Here is a 17,221-nt window from a genome sequence, read left to right on the forward strand (position 1 = left end):
GGCGGGCAATGGAGCCAGGATTTAAATATGTTTCAACACAAAAGACCTACTTTTTGCACTACCTCACCCTGCCTTCAATAAAAAATGAGTTCATATGCTGAGAGGTGGGGTGGGGGAGAGGACTGAGAGAGAGAGAGAGACAAGGATACAAATTCAAATGCCAGCAGAGTCAGGAAGTTCCAGTAAATGAATGCTGAGCACTGGGAAGGAAATGGTGAACTGGTTGCCCCCTCTAGAGTATCACAGAGATTCAAGTCCAGCCAGTGTAGTAATGAAGGAATTCAGGCCCTGGGTTGCCAGATTTTTTTTCTTTTTTCATTTTTGAAAGGAGGCTGAAATCCAGCTTTTTATGTGAAATCTCCTAATTCCTATCTGTGACACCTAACTCACAAAAACTCTAAACATCATGGAGGCCAAATAGTACAAGCCGATGCCCAGATTCAACCCACAGCACACGGTTTGCAAACTCTCCCAACCACAGGAATGAGAGCAACTGAGACATTTCCCTTTGGGACTCTGGTACCACCTTCGCTCTGCATTTCCTTTTAAGAGAAAATGAACTTTCTGGAATATTCAGAGCTAGGGCACTGTGATTAAACCAACCCCACTAAATTGCTAGAGCTCACACCAGCAATTCTTTTCTGTTTTGTGGAGTGAGGCGGGGTGGGGCATACATATACTCCACTAAAGCCAGCAAAAGTTCTCCTTTTTTTCTAATAAGCAACAAATTATTTGAGGGGACTTGGTTGAAAACTAGTTCTTCCCCTATAGTTAAATCCAATTATACCATAATTACAGGGAGTCCGTACACATCAGAGCTTAGTTGGGAAAGAATAGGAACACCACAGTTTTTCACAATGTTGGCCAGGGGGAAACCTGTAATTTCACCGACCATTGTCCTGGTGGAACCTTCATGGGAAAGAAGACATACGTGGCTCTTGACTTTCGATCAAGCCAGTGAAAGCGCCTTCACCACTGAGTGGCGTTGGCTCGCTTGTGGATTTAAAGACGACAGGCATAGGGAGATGTCTCTTATTTTCTTTAAACCTGGCCAGGAAATAACTGGGCTCATATTTCCAAGTCCAAACAGGATTGAGCACTAGGTCTGTTGAGAAATAGGAAATTATCATTCCTACATTCTTACTATTTCCTACTTTATTTTTTTTTTTAGTGCAAATGATCATCTAGATTTTTTAAACTTTAGATCAGAAATCAGAAATAGCTCTCATTCATTGTGAAAGAGCCTATTTACCTATCCATTTTTGCATCCTCACATGGACCTATGGCCCTCAAATTGAGGGAGATGGTAAATTGTTTCTGTTGTTTATAATAGGCATAAGAAGCAGAAGAGTTTGCTAAAGCTCAAAACGTTTGATTTGTGCAATATTGTAACCAAAATTTTTGTTAAATTTTTTTTTGCTGAAAGTCCAAGGGCATATCTATTCTTCTACTGAAACCTTTTCAACTGCCTTTGCAAAAAAAACTCAAGGTTTCACTCGGAAGAGAACACCTAGCATCGTGCCTACTGGGGTTAACTATTCTCAGGCCTTCACTGAGAACAGGGTTGGTTGATTTTGCAGAAGTAATACCATACTATAATTCCTCTCTGATCCCCATTTCATTTTTGTTACAAAATATGTGACTGAAAAGGAGGGAAGTTTTAGTTAATTCACTAAGCAGGTATTAAACCCATGCTGTGGTGCAAGGTATTTTGCTGGGCTCTGTGCAAAAGAGAGAAATGGCTGAGTCTGAGAATGGAATAGGGAGGGGAGTGGTAAAATCCCTGGCCTGGGGAATCTGAAAAGCCTTTTTTTTCCAAATGGAGCCTCTAACACTTACTGGTTATGTTACTTCATACAAATTATTTAACCTCTGTGTGCTCATTTGAAAAAGTCTGTGCCATGAGGATTACGGAGCAAAATGTGTGAAAAATGCCGGCCTAATAACAGTAGATAAGCACTGAGGTGGGTCAGTGGACTCCAGCCCGCCTCTAAAGGCAGGCACAGCCTAGCCAGGAAAACAGTGGCACCCACCTACCGGCCATACGAGCAGTGCCAGGGCAGGGAGGCCCACAGGGAGCCATGTGAGCAGAGATCAGGAAGGGTGGCCAGGAGGCTTAAATTGGACAGCGTTTCGGAAGAACGTTCTGGATGAAGGCAAGAGTATGAGCAAAACATAGATTGATGAAACACTAGATGACATCTCTGAGGAAGAGAAGGCAGCCCTGTGAGACTGGAGTTTCGGTTGCAGGACCAGAATCAGAGACCCCTGGTGCCTCAGCAATCCCTGGCCAGGATGCTGTATCATAGAGGAGGGAAGTGGCTGGAGAGCTGGCCCTAGGGAAGCCTGGACATTTCCCACAATATGGAGAACCAATGGCGGGGAAAGGTGGGTCAGGTGTGCTGGTAAATGCCTAAGAACTGGCTCTCAGAAACACTCTGGTTTTACAGCATAGTATAAACTTTCTCACCATGGCTGATTTCAAGCTATCAACATGTTCAATAACCACATGGCAAGCTATTTCTTGGAATTTTAACAACTGACTCTCATAAGCAGGTATTAGTTGCGGTCAGCATCTGAAATGGGTTGATGAAAATTGGGGGAATACCAGCCAGGTCCCCAGCACCCAACACTGAACCCAGAAACCAGGAACACCCTACATAGTAGCTCCTGCATTATAATTCTGCATTTTACCATTTTGGAATCTCAGTTGTGATAAACATTCATAATGATTTAAGCTCTTCCTAGCTTTTGGGGGATGCTCTCATGTGTTATCCGGCATTGCCATTATGCCCCTTTGACAGAGGAGGAAGCAGAGCATCGGAGTCGATATGATGACTAAATTGCATAATTGGTACTTGATGGAGTCTGGGCTTAAACCTAATCCTGTCGTCTCTAAGTCTGCTCTCTCCCTCATCACCCCCAACCCCAGAGGGTTGCCCAACACCCTTTCATTCCAGTTCAGTAAAAGCCATGAGAGTCCCTTCCCTAGCTCCTCCCATTCTAAGTTTCAAATGACAATAAATAGACTTAGGCCAAAGGCCCTCCCAGCCCTCTGAAAGCAAATGTCAAGAGGGAAGGCTGAAACTTGGTGCTCTTCTCTCCCAGTTCTCAAACCCAAACTCCTCACATGTTTTTCTCCCGGCCCAGTGGGCAATGGCAATCTCATCAACTACAAACCATTTGCTTAAGTCCAGCTGCATGTTCCTACTTATTAAATTGCAGGATTTTCCCATTCTGCGGCAGCAACAGGGCTCTGTGACTGCTTTATTGCTCTATTGCTCAGAACTGCTGAACTCAGCACCAAAGCTCCCTTCTCCAGGACTCCGGCAGAATGGATGAGCTGGCACCTACCAGTATGTTCTGAGAGTGAAGACCTGCTCTCTGAGCCCCCAAATGATTCTCCAACTAAAGATTTGGTTTTGAATTGCTTAGTCTAAGGGTTGCAGGTGTGAGAAGAGAAGCCCAAACCTGCTTTGTTTCCTCTCAGCAGCTCACCACGTGTTTGTAAGGCAGCTTTCATATAAAAGTTTTGCAACTACCCAACCCTCCCCCTTTCGACCCTCATCCATTTTGCCCACATAATCTTTCTTCTGTGACTATTAGGCAAGTCAGGCTGAACTACCCCGGCATTGTAATTAACTTGAAACTAGCTGTGTGTACATATGTGTGCATGTGCAAACACACACACACCAGCTTGCCTGGTGCTGAGCTAAGCAGCCTGGTGGCCTCACAGTCTGCCCATCTCTACCAGGTCAGTGGTCATTTTTTCCCCTTTAAGACTTGCCCCTCTCAAAAAAAAAAAAAAAATACCACCCCACTCCAGCACTCCCTACCCCCCAGAAAAAAAAAGAAAAAAAAAAAAAAAACTTGCCCCTCTCCTGCCAATCTTCCCTCTTTATTTAGCAAAGTCTAACTGGCATCTCATGAAACATACAAAAAAAAACCTCGGTGAAGCAGCCAGCAGAGATTGCCAAATGTGATTACCTGCGTAGATCCATCTTGCAGAGATGATGAAGAAGAGTTTGGCTTAGATGGTTTCCTCAGAGGCAGTGTGGGCTCCTTCAATCCCCCTTCCACCCTTCGCTCCAGACCCCCCAGGTGGTAAATCAGTATTTGTCCTGTGACCCAGAGTGGAGCTTGCATTTTTAAAACTTTTACTTAGGACGAAGTTAACCCTGCTCATTCCAGCTCAGTCCTACTGTCCCAAAGAAATCCCCACATCAAATTCTCTCCTTTCTCCGGGTGGCACAATCCCTGTAACATTTCATAGTTCAACTAGGTGGCACCTCCTCCTTGAAGCCTTCCTGATCTACAGTGCTCCTCCCTCTGGGCTCCTGCAGAGCCTCTTTGGGTCAGAGGGGTGATATTGCACTTGCCGTTTCCTACTGCAGCAACTGTCACCTAGCTGGCTCCCTCCCCACACCCACTGCAAAGTCTGGAAAGTCTTTGTGTTCAGGGGCAGGGACTTAGTTTTCTGTTATCTGCAGCACCGGTAGAGTACCTGGCACATAGTAAGCACTCGATACATATTAGGTGAAGATGCGAATTAACAAATGCTACCTGTCTCTCTTCTGCAGTTGCCACAGGCTCTAAGTTTCCAAGTTTTCCTAATCTAAGTCCCCAAATCATGACAGCCACGAGTTAGGGACTGAAGGTGCAAACTGTCCCCAGTTCAGTGTTTCTGGATCTCCCTCTTGGGTGTTTAATAACATGAACTGTTTCAACTTACCAAAGCTGCTTCTGTTAAGAATTCTCCCCAACCCCTCTGCTTTCCTAAGATGGTACTTGGATGTTAATTTAGAAAAATTAGAACCCAAACAAGCATTCTCAGTGGAGACAGAAGTCTCCTGATCCCAGAAGGCTTGCCGGCATATTGGAGAAATTGTTCGTGGTGCTTTACAAGCGCTGATAAATGCAGGGAATGGCCAGAGTGGCAGAGCTAAAGAAAAAATGACTGCTTTCAAGTGCCACAATGTCCCTTGGGCTCCCTTTTTTGTCTTCAGCAGAGGGAGGAGAAAGGTAGGCCCTGGGGACTTTTCCTCACCTGAAGGACTAGGTTAGGCCTCAGCAGGGGCAGTGGAAAGGACCAGGGAGAGGGAAATGAAAAGGCAGGCTTCAACCTGTATCACTCTCTTTACTTTCAGAAAACAAGCCCATCTCAGAAAACGAGGAAATGAGGAGTCTCTAGCCCCACCACGGAAGTACAGCAGTGGGCAGTAAGCTGTCAGATCTGTCAGATCCCCCAGAGTGAAGAAATATCAAAGGATAGCTCCTGAAGATCTGCGATAGGTCCTGATCCACACTGGCATCAAGAGAAAGCAGGAGAGTGAAGGAGAGGGGTATTACCCAGATCTCATGTCTCCTCAGCAACAGAGGCTCAAACCTCCCATTCATACCTGTCTGCATCTTCACCCAGCCAACAAATGGTTTCTGAGCACCTGTTATGTGCCAGGAACTTCTAGGTAGTAGGAATACTGGGCTTTCTTTTAAGAAGATCACAGTCTAATGACAAAGAAAACCCAAAACTCAATAACTACAATAGGATGTGCTGGAGAGGTATGCACAGATCACAGATGTTATGTGCAGGGTCGGGGTGTGGTTTCAGGAAATAGCCAATCTACAGAGACCTGGCTAATAAAAACCAACCCAAACTCAGCTTCTGGCTGGACAACACTCACACTGAGAGAACCAGTGGAAGAAATGCAATGAAGTGGGAACAGAGGTGTATTCAAGGTGGGAGGAAGGGGCCTGGGTTTGCTTTATTAACTTGGGTTTAGGCCTTTGGCCCCACCTGCTCAGATGGGTCTTCTGCATCGTCGGGGTGTGTACATGGTCTTGGGGTAGAAGGCGATAAGCTGCTCAGTCCTTCCACTTATCCTTGGGTGGACATTCTGCCTCTCTTCCAAGCTCTATTGACTCCAGAATCATCACAGTTTCTGCTGTTGTTGCCTGCCTGTTTCCACTGTGCTCACTTTTTTTTCTTCTTTCAGATTTGCATTGTGGGCTCTTAAAACATAGAGCCCACAAATGAATGTAATAAGCAGGTAAAATATGATCAGTACAGAGTCCAGTAGAACTGTCATCTCCCTAATTTTCTGTTTCATATTTCCAATGATGCCACCAAAGGAAGAATTTGCTATTTTGGTAGCCATACTGCACCACTGAGTGCCATGAAGCTTAGCATCAGGGTTTTTTCTATTTATGCTGCTGTCAGATTGCATCTTCCCCCACTCTACATTTGTGTAGAACCTGACCAGTGGCTGAAGGACTAGCATGCATACTTCCCCATTCTGAGTTCTAACCAAGAAATGTCTCAGGGTGAGGTCCTCCCAGCTCCTCAATACATGGAACAAAGCTGTAAATCTGGATCAGAAGAAGGCTGGTGATGAAGCTCCAGTCTATAGGCAGCCCAAGGGGCACCCCCCTTATGGTCATGGACCCTGATGTCGCAGCAGCTTCCTGGGAACACACTGTTTCCCTGCATCATGCTGCCCTTACTGTTTCACCCCCAAGAGTCCAGCACACTCCAAAGGTTGTGCAGTGGAATCCAGGTATCTTCTCTTTGGGTGTTCCTCCCCTAAGAAACAACCTCGGTTGATTCAACGGACCTTTATCAAAGACCTCAGATACAGTGCTAGGCATGGAGGGGAAGTTGCAAAGTTAGATGAGCTCATAACCAGAATTCAGTCAAAGAGACCCATACCTAACGCTAATGCTAACCATGTGTTAGAACACTTTGAAGAACTCCAGATCTTTTACCTTTTTCCTCAAAAACTGAAGGCTGGGCATGGTGGCTCACGCCTGTAATCCCAGCACGTTGGGAGGCCGAGGCGGGTGGATCACTAGGTCAAGAGATCAAGATCATCCTGGACAACATGGTGAAACCCCGTCTCTACTAAAAATACAAAAAATTAGCTGGGCACGGTGGCGCGTGCCTGTAATCCCAGCTACTCAGGAGGCTGAGGCAGGAGAATTGCCTGAACCCAGGAGGTGGAAGTTGCGGTGAGCCGAGATCGCGCCATCGCACTCCAGCCTGGGTAACAAGAGCGAAACTCCGTCTCAAAAAAAAAATGAAGACGTGGCAGTTAGATATGGGGCTCGAAATTTGAGCAGAGAGAATGGCAGAGTCTTTCCAGGACCCAGAGATGCATGTGAGGACCAAGGACTTCTCACAGTAGAGGAGCTCTGGCTGGGGTAGTTGAGGGGGAGGAGAAATGAGGATCAAGGGGGCACACAGTGCATGAAAACAAAAGGTGAGGCCCAAGATCAGCCAAAGTGCGTAAACCACGGTTACCACAGCTACTCCTCAGTGCAGATGGGAGGAAGCCCGGTACCTGCCCCTCCAACCACCCTAGCCCCTCCACGCCCCTTCTTCTGCACCCCAAACACACTCAGGTAAGCACAGCACCACCCTGGATGACCCTGGGGAATGCTTATCAGAGACTTGGAGCTAGAAACCTAGGGGAAGGGGGACATGAAGGCTTTTGCTTCACAAGCTGACTTTGGAACAAAGATCCAGGCTGAGGGGCTGGGAAAAGAAGCTTCCAGCAGAGCCACTCAGATATGCTTCGCCCCAACCCCGACCTTCCACACCAATAAGTGTCCAGCTAGTCCACAAAGCATCCTCCTCGGCTGCAGTGACTGCGGTTGAAGGGAAGAAAAAGAATATTATAATAATCTAAGGCAGATGGTCTTTCTTTACTGTATTAAATGGATATGGAATCAATACATCTATTGGTTTATTACAGTTTTCTGAATAAATTTAGAAGTCAAAGATGAGCCCTGGAGGGGACAGAAACTGACCAGCAGGGCTACTGATTCTCATCTGCCCTAGGTACTCCTCCTTAACCTCTTCTCCCCTATATTTTGGGGCAGTCATATTCCTCAGCAGTTAGTCACTCTGCCTCCAGTCCTAGCTGGCTTCTGAAAAACAGTTCTGGTCCATTTATTCCCTGCCTCAAGATCCCCGAGCTTCCCGGCCTGTGAATGAGGTCCTCAGGCCTGTCACAAGATGGCTCCACTCTCCTGTTCCCGGCACCCCAGGCTGCTCTGAAGGTGTGAGAGCTCCTTCTTCAAGGTTGGATTTATACGCGTCATCCTCACCCTCAGCCCACCTTCATGTTTTCAGATTCAGTTCCAACACGTCACTCTCTCTGTAGGGCCTTCCCTGAATCTCACAGACAAATGCGGCAGTTCCCTTTCGCATTGGCCTATGTTTATGCCTCTTCTTGCTGGGAGCTGCTAGAGGGTAAACGCAGCCTCTCACTCACACGGGACAGAGTCGATGCTCAAGGAATGATGTGCGAGGGGGAGAGTGAGTGAGTGAGAATGAATGAATGGATGAACGAATGAATGAAAGATATGCTGGAAGAAAGGGAGAGAGGGAGCCGGGAGAATAGGGGGCCCAGAGTCTTCAGCACACATTGTGGGTGCATCACTGCGGCCAGGAACAATCCGCTTCTCTGTCTGCATTACTTCTTGGGACATGGGAGAACTGAGGCTCAGTGTAGGCAAATTGGGTCCAGTCGGCTGGAAAACCATGGGCTCACCATGGGCTCCACTGTTTAGGGGAGGAGTCCCGTGCTTAAGGAAGCTATCAGGTGGAAGATCTCCCTGCCGCCTCCTATTGCTCTGTATTGGTTTTTCTCCTTCCCCAGTGGAGACTTTTCTTCTCCCAGGAAGAATCCAGAATAGTTCAGACAAGCGTCAGATCCTCCAGAACCGGAAAAAGAAACATGTAGTGTTTGTTATAAAGGGCTTTTAAATGGGGTCTGGGAGATCCAGTTAGATTAGAATCCTAACTCTGCACTGGCTGTGTGAACTCGGGACAGAAATTCACCTTTCCAAACCTCTGTTCCCCAGTCTATGCGGTAGGAAGTTTAGATTAACTGATTTCTAGGGAGATTTTGAGCAGACATGATTCAGTTCCAAGAAGGGCTGTGGGACAGGACTGCACTAAGAGGTCGTCTGGAGTGGATTCTCCAGTTCCCCTCCTTCCGCTGGAGAATAGAGGAATCTGCTTTCGCTGCACACCAGATTTGCCTGGAGAATAGAAGGCAGGCCAGGATCCAGGGCGAAATGTGCCACATTTGAGGAGCCTTCAACTTCCCCTGCCCTCCAGGTGTGCACTGAAAGGGGGAACGAGGGGGAAGCCGGCAAGGTGGGAGGAGAGATGGGGGAGGGGCAGGAGGCGGAGCGCAGGTTGCGCAGGGGAAGGAGGTGGGGTAAAATCATCAAGTTTGTAGACCGCCCTCTTTAAAGTTGCTAATGAGCTTGCTGTCCCTTTCCTTAACTTCCCCCCTACACAGTGTGGTCTTTTCCCCACCCCCAGACATGAAAGGGAAGCAGGTCACAAAGCCTTTCGGATTATAAAAGAAACACTTGCTTCTCACAAGGAGAGCAGCAGACACTCTCTGTACTAAATGCCAGAATAAGCCACTGGCTGGGCCTCGGCTCTGACCCTCCGGCCTCTTTCTACTGCGCTGCCTGGATGGACTGGCCGATCTCTGCTGGATTCCCGAAGTGCATTGTGTAGAGATAGCAACTCACTTCAAGCTAAAAGCTCAAAGGACGCACGCACGTGCACACACAGCACAACTTCCTCGGGACAAAATAAAATCTGAGCATTCCCCTCTCCTCCATTAGGTCTCTGGGAGGCCGAAGTCTTCAGGTGCAAGGCTCAGATAACCCGCAGTGTCTATCAACTCTGGGAATGACCAAGACCTCACTTCTTCCCTTTTCTCATTGTGTTTACAGAACAAGAGAAAGTAAGGGTAGCCTGCAGAAAGACCTCTCCATTCATGGCCCCCCAGGGGTGTGGGTTCTGAGAGGAGGGGCCCGCTGCCAGGCCCTTTCTCCATTGGTTGAGCTCAGCAGGTAACCTGAAGCTTTGCCGAGAGGTGCATAAATAAAGAGTGAAACTAGTACCACCTCCTCGAAATGGGCCGAGTCCCTCCTGCTCACCCTTGACTTGGAAAAACCAGTTTCTCTTTTATTGTCTGTTACTAATCTCTATTCTAAAAATTCAGCTCAATTCTCAACCACACTCCAAACTCTCTCCTTTCCAGCTACCTTTACTCCCTCTCCTTCAATTTCACTTTCCTCTGCTTTTATTTATTTTTTTAAAGTCTCTCACTTTGTCACCTAGGCTGGAGTGCAGTGGCGCAATCTTCGGCTCACTGCAGCCTCAACCTCCCAGCTTCAAGAGATTCTCCTGCCTCAGTCCCTCAAGTAGCCGGGACTATGGGTGCACATCACCACGCTTGTCTGATTTTTTGTATTTTTTTGCAGAGATGGGGTTTCACCATGTTGCCCAAGCTGGTTTTGAACTCCTGAGCTTAAGGAATCCACCCACCTTGGCCTCCCAAAATGTTGGGGTTACAGGTATGAGCCACCGTGTCTGGCCTGGTGTTCTTTTTTATTAAAGAGAGAAATCAACTCTTCAGGACCAGCCCCCACCTTTCCTCAAGTCATTTCTGTTCTGCACAGGCCTGCTGAACTGGGTGCTTTACATAGGGTAAGTGTTTCTCATTTTTTGTTCTCTCTCCTCAAGGTTTAGGGGCAAAAGAAACATCCGAGACTTGACATTTCTTTTCTTCTTCTCCTATGCATGGCTCTAGCCATCTCTTTGTTCTGCATTATCTTATGACAAAAAAGATTTATTATTTTGAATCAAACTCAAAGCTGGGTCCTGATGTCTGAAGGCACAGGTACTCATACTTAAAGGTGAGTCTGAAATCTCTGGATTTGGGGAGCTTTGGAAAAACAAAGATGAGTGGCTAGATCAGGGGACTCATTGGGCAGGAAGAGGAGACTGGAAAATGGCATATTACTGCAAATCAGTTATCAACTTCCTCCAAGACCAGAAGAGCTGAACCTGCTGCATTTTCAACCAATCCCGTCACTTTTGTGTTTTTTTCGAGGATTTCCAGGGATCCCAGGCAGTAAATCTTGCTGATAAAGGGAATAGGTGTGATACGGTGGGTGGTGAGCAGTTTAAGCGCCAAGATTGTAGCTCTGTCTGGTTTTGTGGAGATTTACTCAACTAGATGGTTTTTCAGTCTTGGGGTGCAGGGTGCAGCTGTACTGGAAAATTTAGGATCTAGTTCTATTCTTTCAGTCTCATGTTAAATTTGGCTTTAAGGTTAAGAAGACACTTGGGACATAATCCTGAGGGCAGCTGGGGAGCAGAGAGTGGTCACTGGATAAACTTATCCTATAGCAAGCCCACACATGGTTTATTCTCTGATCATGCATGTGCTTGGTTATAGATCTGTGTAACCACGGTGAAGGCCACGGGGGTCGAGGGGACGATTCAGCTGGCAAAGGCATCGTGGGCAGAAGAATCTTGAATCCAGAATCCAGAGCAGGTCAAGTCTCCTGATACAGGTTCTGACTCATGGTTTTTTGTCTCTTGCCTGTAGCAGCTACAGGTCTGTAGCGTAAGAGGAGAGGGATAAAGAGAACTCACCTTTTCAGGGCTCTCTGACATTAATGCCACCTCCCATTTGCCTTTTCCAGACATGGTCATCTCTCGAGTATCCATCTTGGAGGGTATGGACCCCATATGACAGTGAGGCTCTCTGCACACTCCACAGTGAGGACATGAAGAATCTAGTGGACGGTACATGTTGGGAGGGTAAGAGCAGGGTGCCGAAGGTCTGGAGGGAGAAGAATTGACTGACCCTTTTGCTCTCGGAGTTAAGCAGAAATCTAGAGAAGGCAAAGAATCTTGCCTTCCCGGCGTTATTCCCTCCCACCATCCTGGGCAATCATTTATTTATCACAGCCAACAGGCTGGCCTCTTTCTTCCCTTTGACTGTGAATGGGTCAAAGGCAGTGCAGGAGGAATATCTAGTCCAGATAATTCACAAGCAGTTCTCACAGTTCTCACTATTGAGAACTGTGAGTGTTTATTAAGAAGGCAGAGCGGCGAAGATGAACCAATCTTCTTCCCCTCAGTACCCAGATCCCTGCCTCCCAGCGAGCTCTGTGTTCACCCTGTCAGAATCTTTATATTCAGACCAAGGAGAGTGTGGCCCCTTCTCAGCACTAGCTAGAAACCTCAAGCCCTTGCTTGAGGGCATTTTTCAGAGAGACCCAATGCCCAGAAGGCTAGGTGTGGGGTGGGGAGGCGGGGAGGAGCCGCATGTGAGATACTGCCTCCCTGCATCGGGTCAGAACAAGCCCCAGGAAGAAACTATTCCAAACAACAAGGTGCATCTGCCCCAACCCACCCAGTCTGCATGTCAGTGCTGAGAACAGCCTTTTATGGGGCTTGCACTGAGCCACGGGCATGTCTGAACACAACAAGGAAGAGAGCAGCAACTGCACAGCAACGGGCTGATGGGCATTTCTTTTCAGAGAGGGCAGAAAACTATCTGACTCAGTCTATGAAAGCCAGGTTAGCTCTCCTCCTTCCTCCCTAAATCCTCCATGCTCATGCCCAACCAAGAAACAGTTCAATCATTTTCCAGGCACATCTGGGGGAGGATGTGGGGCCTTCCTATATAAGTCTTTAGGAGTGAGAACAAGGAGGCTTACCCTCCTCCGTCCACCCACCCCATGAATGGGCCTGGCTCCTGCCGGGAGTTATGGTTTTTCCTGAGGCCTCACCTACCTCTTCTGGATTTCACACTGGCAAACGGGGCTGCAAAGTGCTTTTCCTGCTCTCTGGACAGTGCCTTGTGGAGAGGAATGCCCATGCCCCTGCATTCCACGGCCTTGGTATGCAAGATCAAAGTAGCTGGGTTTTTCTAAAGCAATTGCAGAACACCTGCCTTCTCTGTTTCCTCTAGAAAGGGCCAACCACACTGAGCTCAGTTATGGCACACACAGTGGCACCCAGACAAAGGGAGACGGTGACCAGCATCCCTTCTAGGTAAACACAGAGGAGGTTCCATGTGGACTTATCTGGGGTGGCTGCTTTGAAAATGAGCAACAGTCAAGAGTCCCTGGCCTTGCAGACCCATCTCCCAACGCATCCAGCAGGTGCAAGGATGTTTTGATGAACTAGCTCTCTGCAGTCTCCTTGAAGGATGTGATCCTTGGGGAGGGGTAGGAGTATTCAGGTCCTTGACATCTCCCAAGTGTCAAAGGCCTTTGGCCAGTTAATGCAGTGTCCACAGGCTGGGCTTGACATGCATCCCTATCCTCTGAGAAAAAGATCCTCGGGCAATCCATGTGCTTCTCTTGTCCTTCATTCCACCGGAGTCTGTCTCGTACCCAACCAGATTTCAGTGGAGTGAAGTTCAGGAGGCATGGAGCTGACGACGATGAGGCCCCTGCAGCCACAGCAGCAGCAACAGGAGTAACTCTGACTTAGGAACAGAGACAGCCAGAGAGAAATGTGATCAATGAAAGAGACATCTGGACTGCACACACTTCTGCAGAGGGGACTGGTGATAGGCAGATTGGAAAAAGCACCACAGATGGGAACCACTTAATCTTTCTTTTCTAAAATTGATGCTATGAAAATTTGCATTTTCTGTAACTTATAAAACTTAAAGGTTGCCTGTCTACTGAAAAGCCTATCTGCCTCTATGGTTTATACTGTCAGATGCCAACTCCAGGCCTTCTAAGCCACCTCCCCTTTAAGCTAAAACTGAGACATGAGCTTGAAGAATTGACACTGGCTTTATCTCTTTGGGATCCCCAGGCAGGTGGCTGGGACACTATTAGCAATCAGCAAGGAACACTGCTGCCCTTAGACTTCCCACAGAGCAAGCAGAACTGCAGAATGGGGTAAAAAAAAAAACTGTATTAAGGTTTTTAAAATCCATTTATATTGTAATAAAGTAAATGTAAATAAGATTTAAGTGAAGGAAGATTGCAGATATTTCCGATGCTATACAAGACATATCTCCATAGTATGGGTGTAAATTCTGCAAAGGTTAATGCACTTAAACATGTTTGACACACAAAAATGTCAGATCCAACATTAATCATTCACCAATTGTAATTGCCTTTCTGTGGGTCTCTTCTCCCAAAGACATATGCTTAAAACACCAGGCTCAGTAGAAATCTGGGAGGAAAAAAACAAATAATACTTCTCAGCTGTCAGGGTCTATGACTGCTTTGATTTAGCACTGATTTCATTCTCTTTGCAATTCTGTGTGATTGGTGTGTGTGTGTGTGTGTGTGTGTGTGTGTGTCTCCACGTTTCTCCTTTAAGGAAGAAGAAGGTGTAGAACAAGAGAACATTCTTAAGTCCGAAGGAAGTCCAACCCAGTTATAAAGGGAACCCCACTCACAAGCCGTTTTTATAGTTGTACCCTTCCTCAGATAAAGGAGTCTCCTTTAAGGAGCCAGTCTGGCTAAATAGACCGAACAAAGCCTGGCCCTGACATGTCTTGAGAAAAACCGGTTTTCACCTCCAGAATGTGCCCCAGGCAGCAAAAGGCATCAGCTCTCCATGGCTGAGTGGTGTTTTTCTTAGGAGCTCTCTCTAAAGGAGATTCCAGCTACATGCAGATGGATACCTGTCACTTGAATGGCCAAGCCCTGTCCCCAGCCAGTGACCTCTGAGGGAGATGGGTCTCTTCACCTTCCCCCAACTCTTCCCTGGTTTTTGACCCCTGTGGGTCCCAGATTGCCAGCAGGAACTAAAAGGAATAAACCTTTCCCCCAAATATTTTTCTGTGTCAAGTTAATACAGATTTAAAACCTGGTTTCTGTCACCCCCACCCCTTCGTTCGGAGGCCCACAGGCAATGAAAGGGTGAAGAAGCCAAGCCAAGGCATTTTTAAAGATGTTTACTCATAAACATTATGTAGTAAATCCAATTGTGGGGTGCTGGTTGTCCAGCAAACTCCTAGTTAACCAGCAAACATCTCCCATTCAAGGTTCTGAAACATGCCCCAAGATCAGAACAGAAAGCACAAGACATGGTGTGTCGTTTCTATTTGAGGCTCAGTTTGAGCCCTATGACCTGGAATCTTTTTAAAGGAAATACATGCTTGTGTATTTATGTGCCACCTGGCCCAGGCAGAGGCAGGAATCAAAATGGCCAGCGATGGTGACCAGAGGGTAGACTGTCAAACACTAGTTAGGGCACAATGCTGTGACTACAAAGTGTTCTGCCGGATGTGCTACTGGGTCCCCCACATCCCAAGTCTCATGCAAACGCTATCTTCACAAGAAAGGTGCGGGGCTCCGTATTTCTGGCACCGAGTCCTGAACTGCCCACCTCCTCCCACCAGTGCAGCACAGATTGCTTATTCCCTCTTGCAGGAAAAGAAAGCCCAAGCCTGGCCCCGAGCAGCTTGCCAGGGAAGCCAGTGTGTGCCGAGAGCTGGCGTGAGCTACTCATCCGTCTCCTGTGTCCAACCCCCACTCTTTACGCTTCCTGTCTTCATTGCAAAGCATGGCTCGCCAAAAACACATGCAGAGAAAATGGTTTCATCAAAATTCCCTTGCCACAACAACAACAACAAAATAATATTACCCTGCTTTCATTATTCACGATCTTTTATTGAGGCAAAAGGCAAATATCATTGAGCCAAACCTGAATAGACAAATATATACAACCACTGCTAATTTAATATTTTGTGCTAATGGTATACGCTGTAGATACAACCCGAGGAGTAAATTACAATCCTATCAATAATACAATCCTATCAATAATCCTATCATCGATGCGCTTGGGCCAGGCCAGGCGCAGCACGGCCTTCACGAAGATGGTGAAGCACGTTGCTCAGCGCGCCCACCACCTCGGCGCGGGCGTAGCCGCAGGTGGCGTGGAAGCCCCCGGTGGGGCGCTGGGCGATGTAGCCGGCGCTCAGGCCCACGCACAGCGAGATCAGGTCGGAGAGCATGTTGAAGGAGTCGGAGAACAGCGCGATGGAGTTGCCCAGGTAGCGGGAGACCAGCTCCGCCACGAAGAAAGCGACGGTGAGCACCAGCATGAAGAGCAACCGGCACGTCTTGCCCGAATAGCGGCCCATCTCGCCACTAGCTGCTGGCACCGGCCACCGCCCCGGGAAGCACAGCCCGCCCCGCACGCAGCCACAGGTGGGGGCGCGGCACGGATCCGCGAGGACCGGTACCCGCCTCCTGGGCTGTCTCGCCTGCCCAGCTCCGCCGCTTTTTATAACGCGAGGCCGAGCCCAGCCAGTCCCCGCACGTCCAGAGTCTAAAGGAGTGGCGGCGGCAGTATCTGAACAGCCCGCGCGCCGCCTCCCGCGGCTCCTTTCCTCCTTTCCCCTCCCTCGTGGCCTTGGCCTGACGTGGCAAGTGGCCACGAGCCTATGTCTCTGCTTCTGGGACAGGACTGTGCAGAGAGGGGCGCTGTGGGGGAGAGGGGGCGTGTCTGGATGTCAATCTTCACAGACCCCCTCCCCGCGCAAAGGTGGGATTCACCCAGACACCCCTCGTCTGCGGGCCCTCAGGGTCGCCAGTGTCCTGCTGACTCATTGATAAGGGCCTTGGCTGCTGTGGGGTGTGTTCGCTGCGGTGGACGTGAACACCTTCGAGTACGTGCCCAAAGGCACCTTGCAGGCGCAAGGTCCTGAAGCACAGGCTTGGGGCAACCCTGCCCTTGAAGATGCTTCCTGCTTTTCATTTCGTGATGTGAACTCATCCCTCATTCAGCCCTCCAGCTTTTCCCCTAACCTCGGGATAAAGCTATTTAATCCTCTCTTGTTCCTCACAGCCATCATAAAGGGTGCAAGATCATTCCTATTACCCCCTCATAGCACGGGAGTGTCCCCATTCCCCTTCAGGATCTTCGCTGTCAACGCCTCCTTCCTTGAGTGAATCGCAGGCAGCCCTCAGGAGTGCACAGACCCCACTTCTGCAAGCATGCACTCCCACCCAGCACTGAAGGCTGCCCTACTCTGTGATACACACAAATCCCTTGGCCACTAAAGAAGCCAGGGCTGACCTCCTCTGTGTACTTGTCTCATTCTCCATTGAAGAGAATATTCTATTCAGCCTCATGTGTCCCTGAGAGCATGACCTGATAGTACATGAAGGTTTATTCCGAATAACGACTTTTTTTTTTTTTTTTGAGACGGAGTCTCGCTCTTGTTGCCCAGGCTGGAGTGCAATGGCGCGATCTCAGCTCACTGAAACCTCTGCCTCCCAGGTTCAAGCGATTCTCCTGCCTCAGCCTCCAGAGTAGCTGGGAATACAGGCATCTGCCACCACGCCCAGGTAATTTTTTGTATTTTTAGTAGAGACAGGGTTTCACCATGTTGGTGAGGCTGGTCTGGAACTC

General features: G+C 48.2%; 1 long non-coding RNA gene across 2 annotated transcripts; it reads left to right on the forward strand.

The window, feature by feature from the left end:
* The first annotated feature begins 9,936 nt into the window (after positions 1 to 9,936).
* LOC144580334 (uncharacterized) lies at positions 9,937 to 14,635 on the forward strand. 2 transcript variants are annotated; one of them, XR_013529637.1, is made up of 5 exons: positions 9,937 to 10,519; positions 11,274 to 11,391; positions 11,524 to 11,641; positions 12,801 to 12,883; positions 13,236 to 14,635. It is a non-coding gene; the product is annotated as an uncharacterized LOC144580334 (long non-coding RNA). The 2 variants fall into 2 exon arrangements; XR_013529638.1 differs by lacking the exon at positions 12,801 to 12,883.
* Positions 14,636 to 17,221: the final 2,586 nt, after the last annotated feature.

This window comes from Callithrix jacchus, chromosome 19 (assembly GCF_049354715.1).
Source record: "Callithrix jacchus isolate 240 chromosome 19, calJac240_pri, whole genome shotgun sequence".
NCBI lineage: Eukaryota > Metazoa > Chordata > Mammalia > Primates > Cebidae > Callithrix > Callithrix jacchus.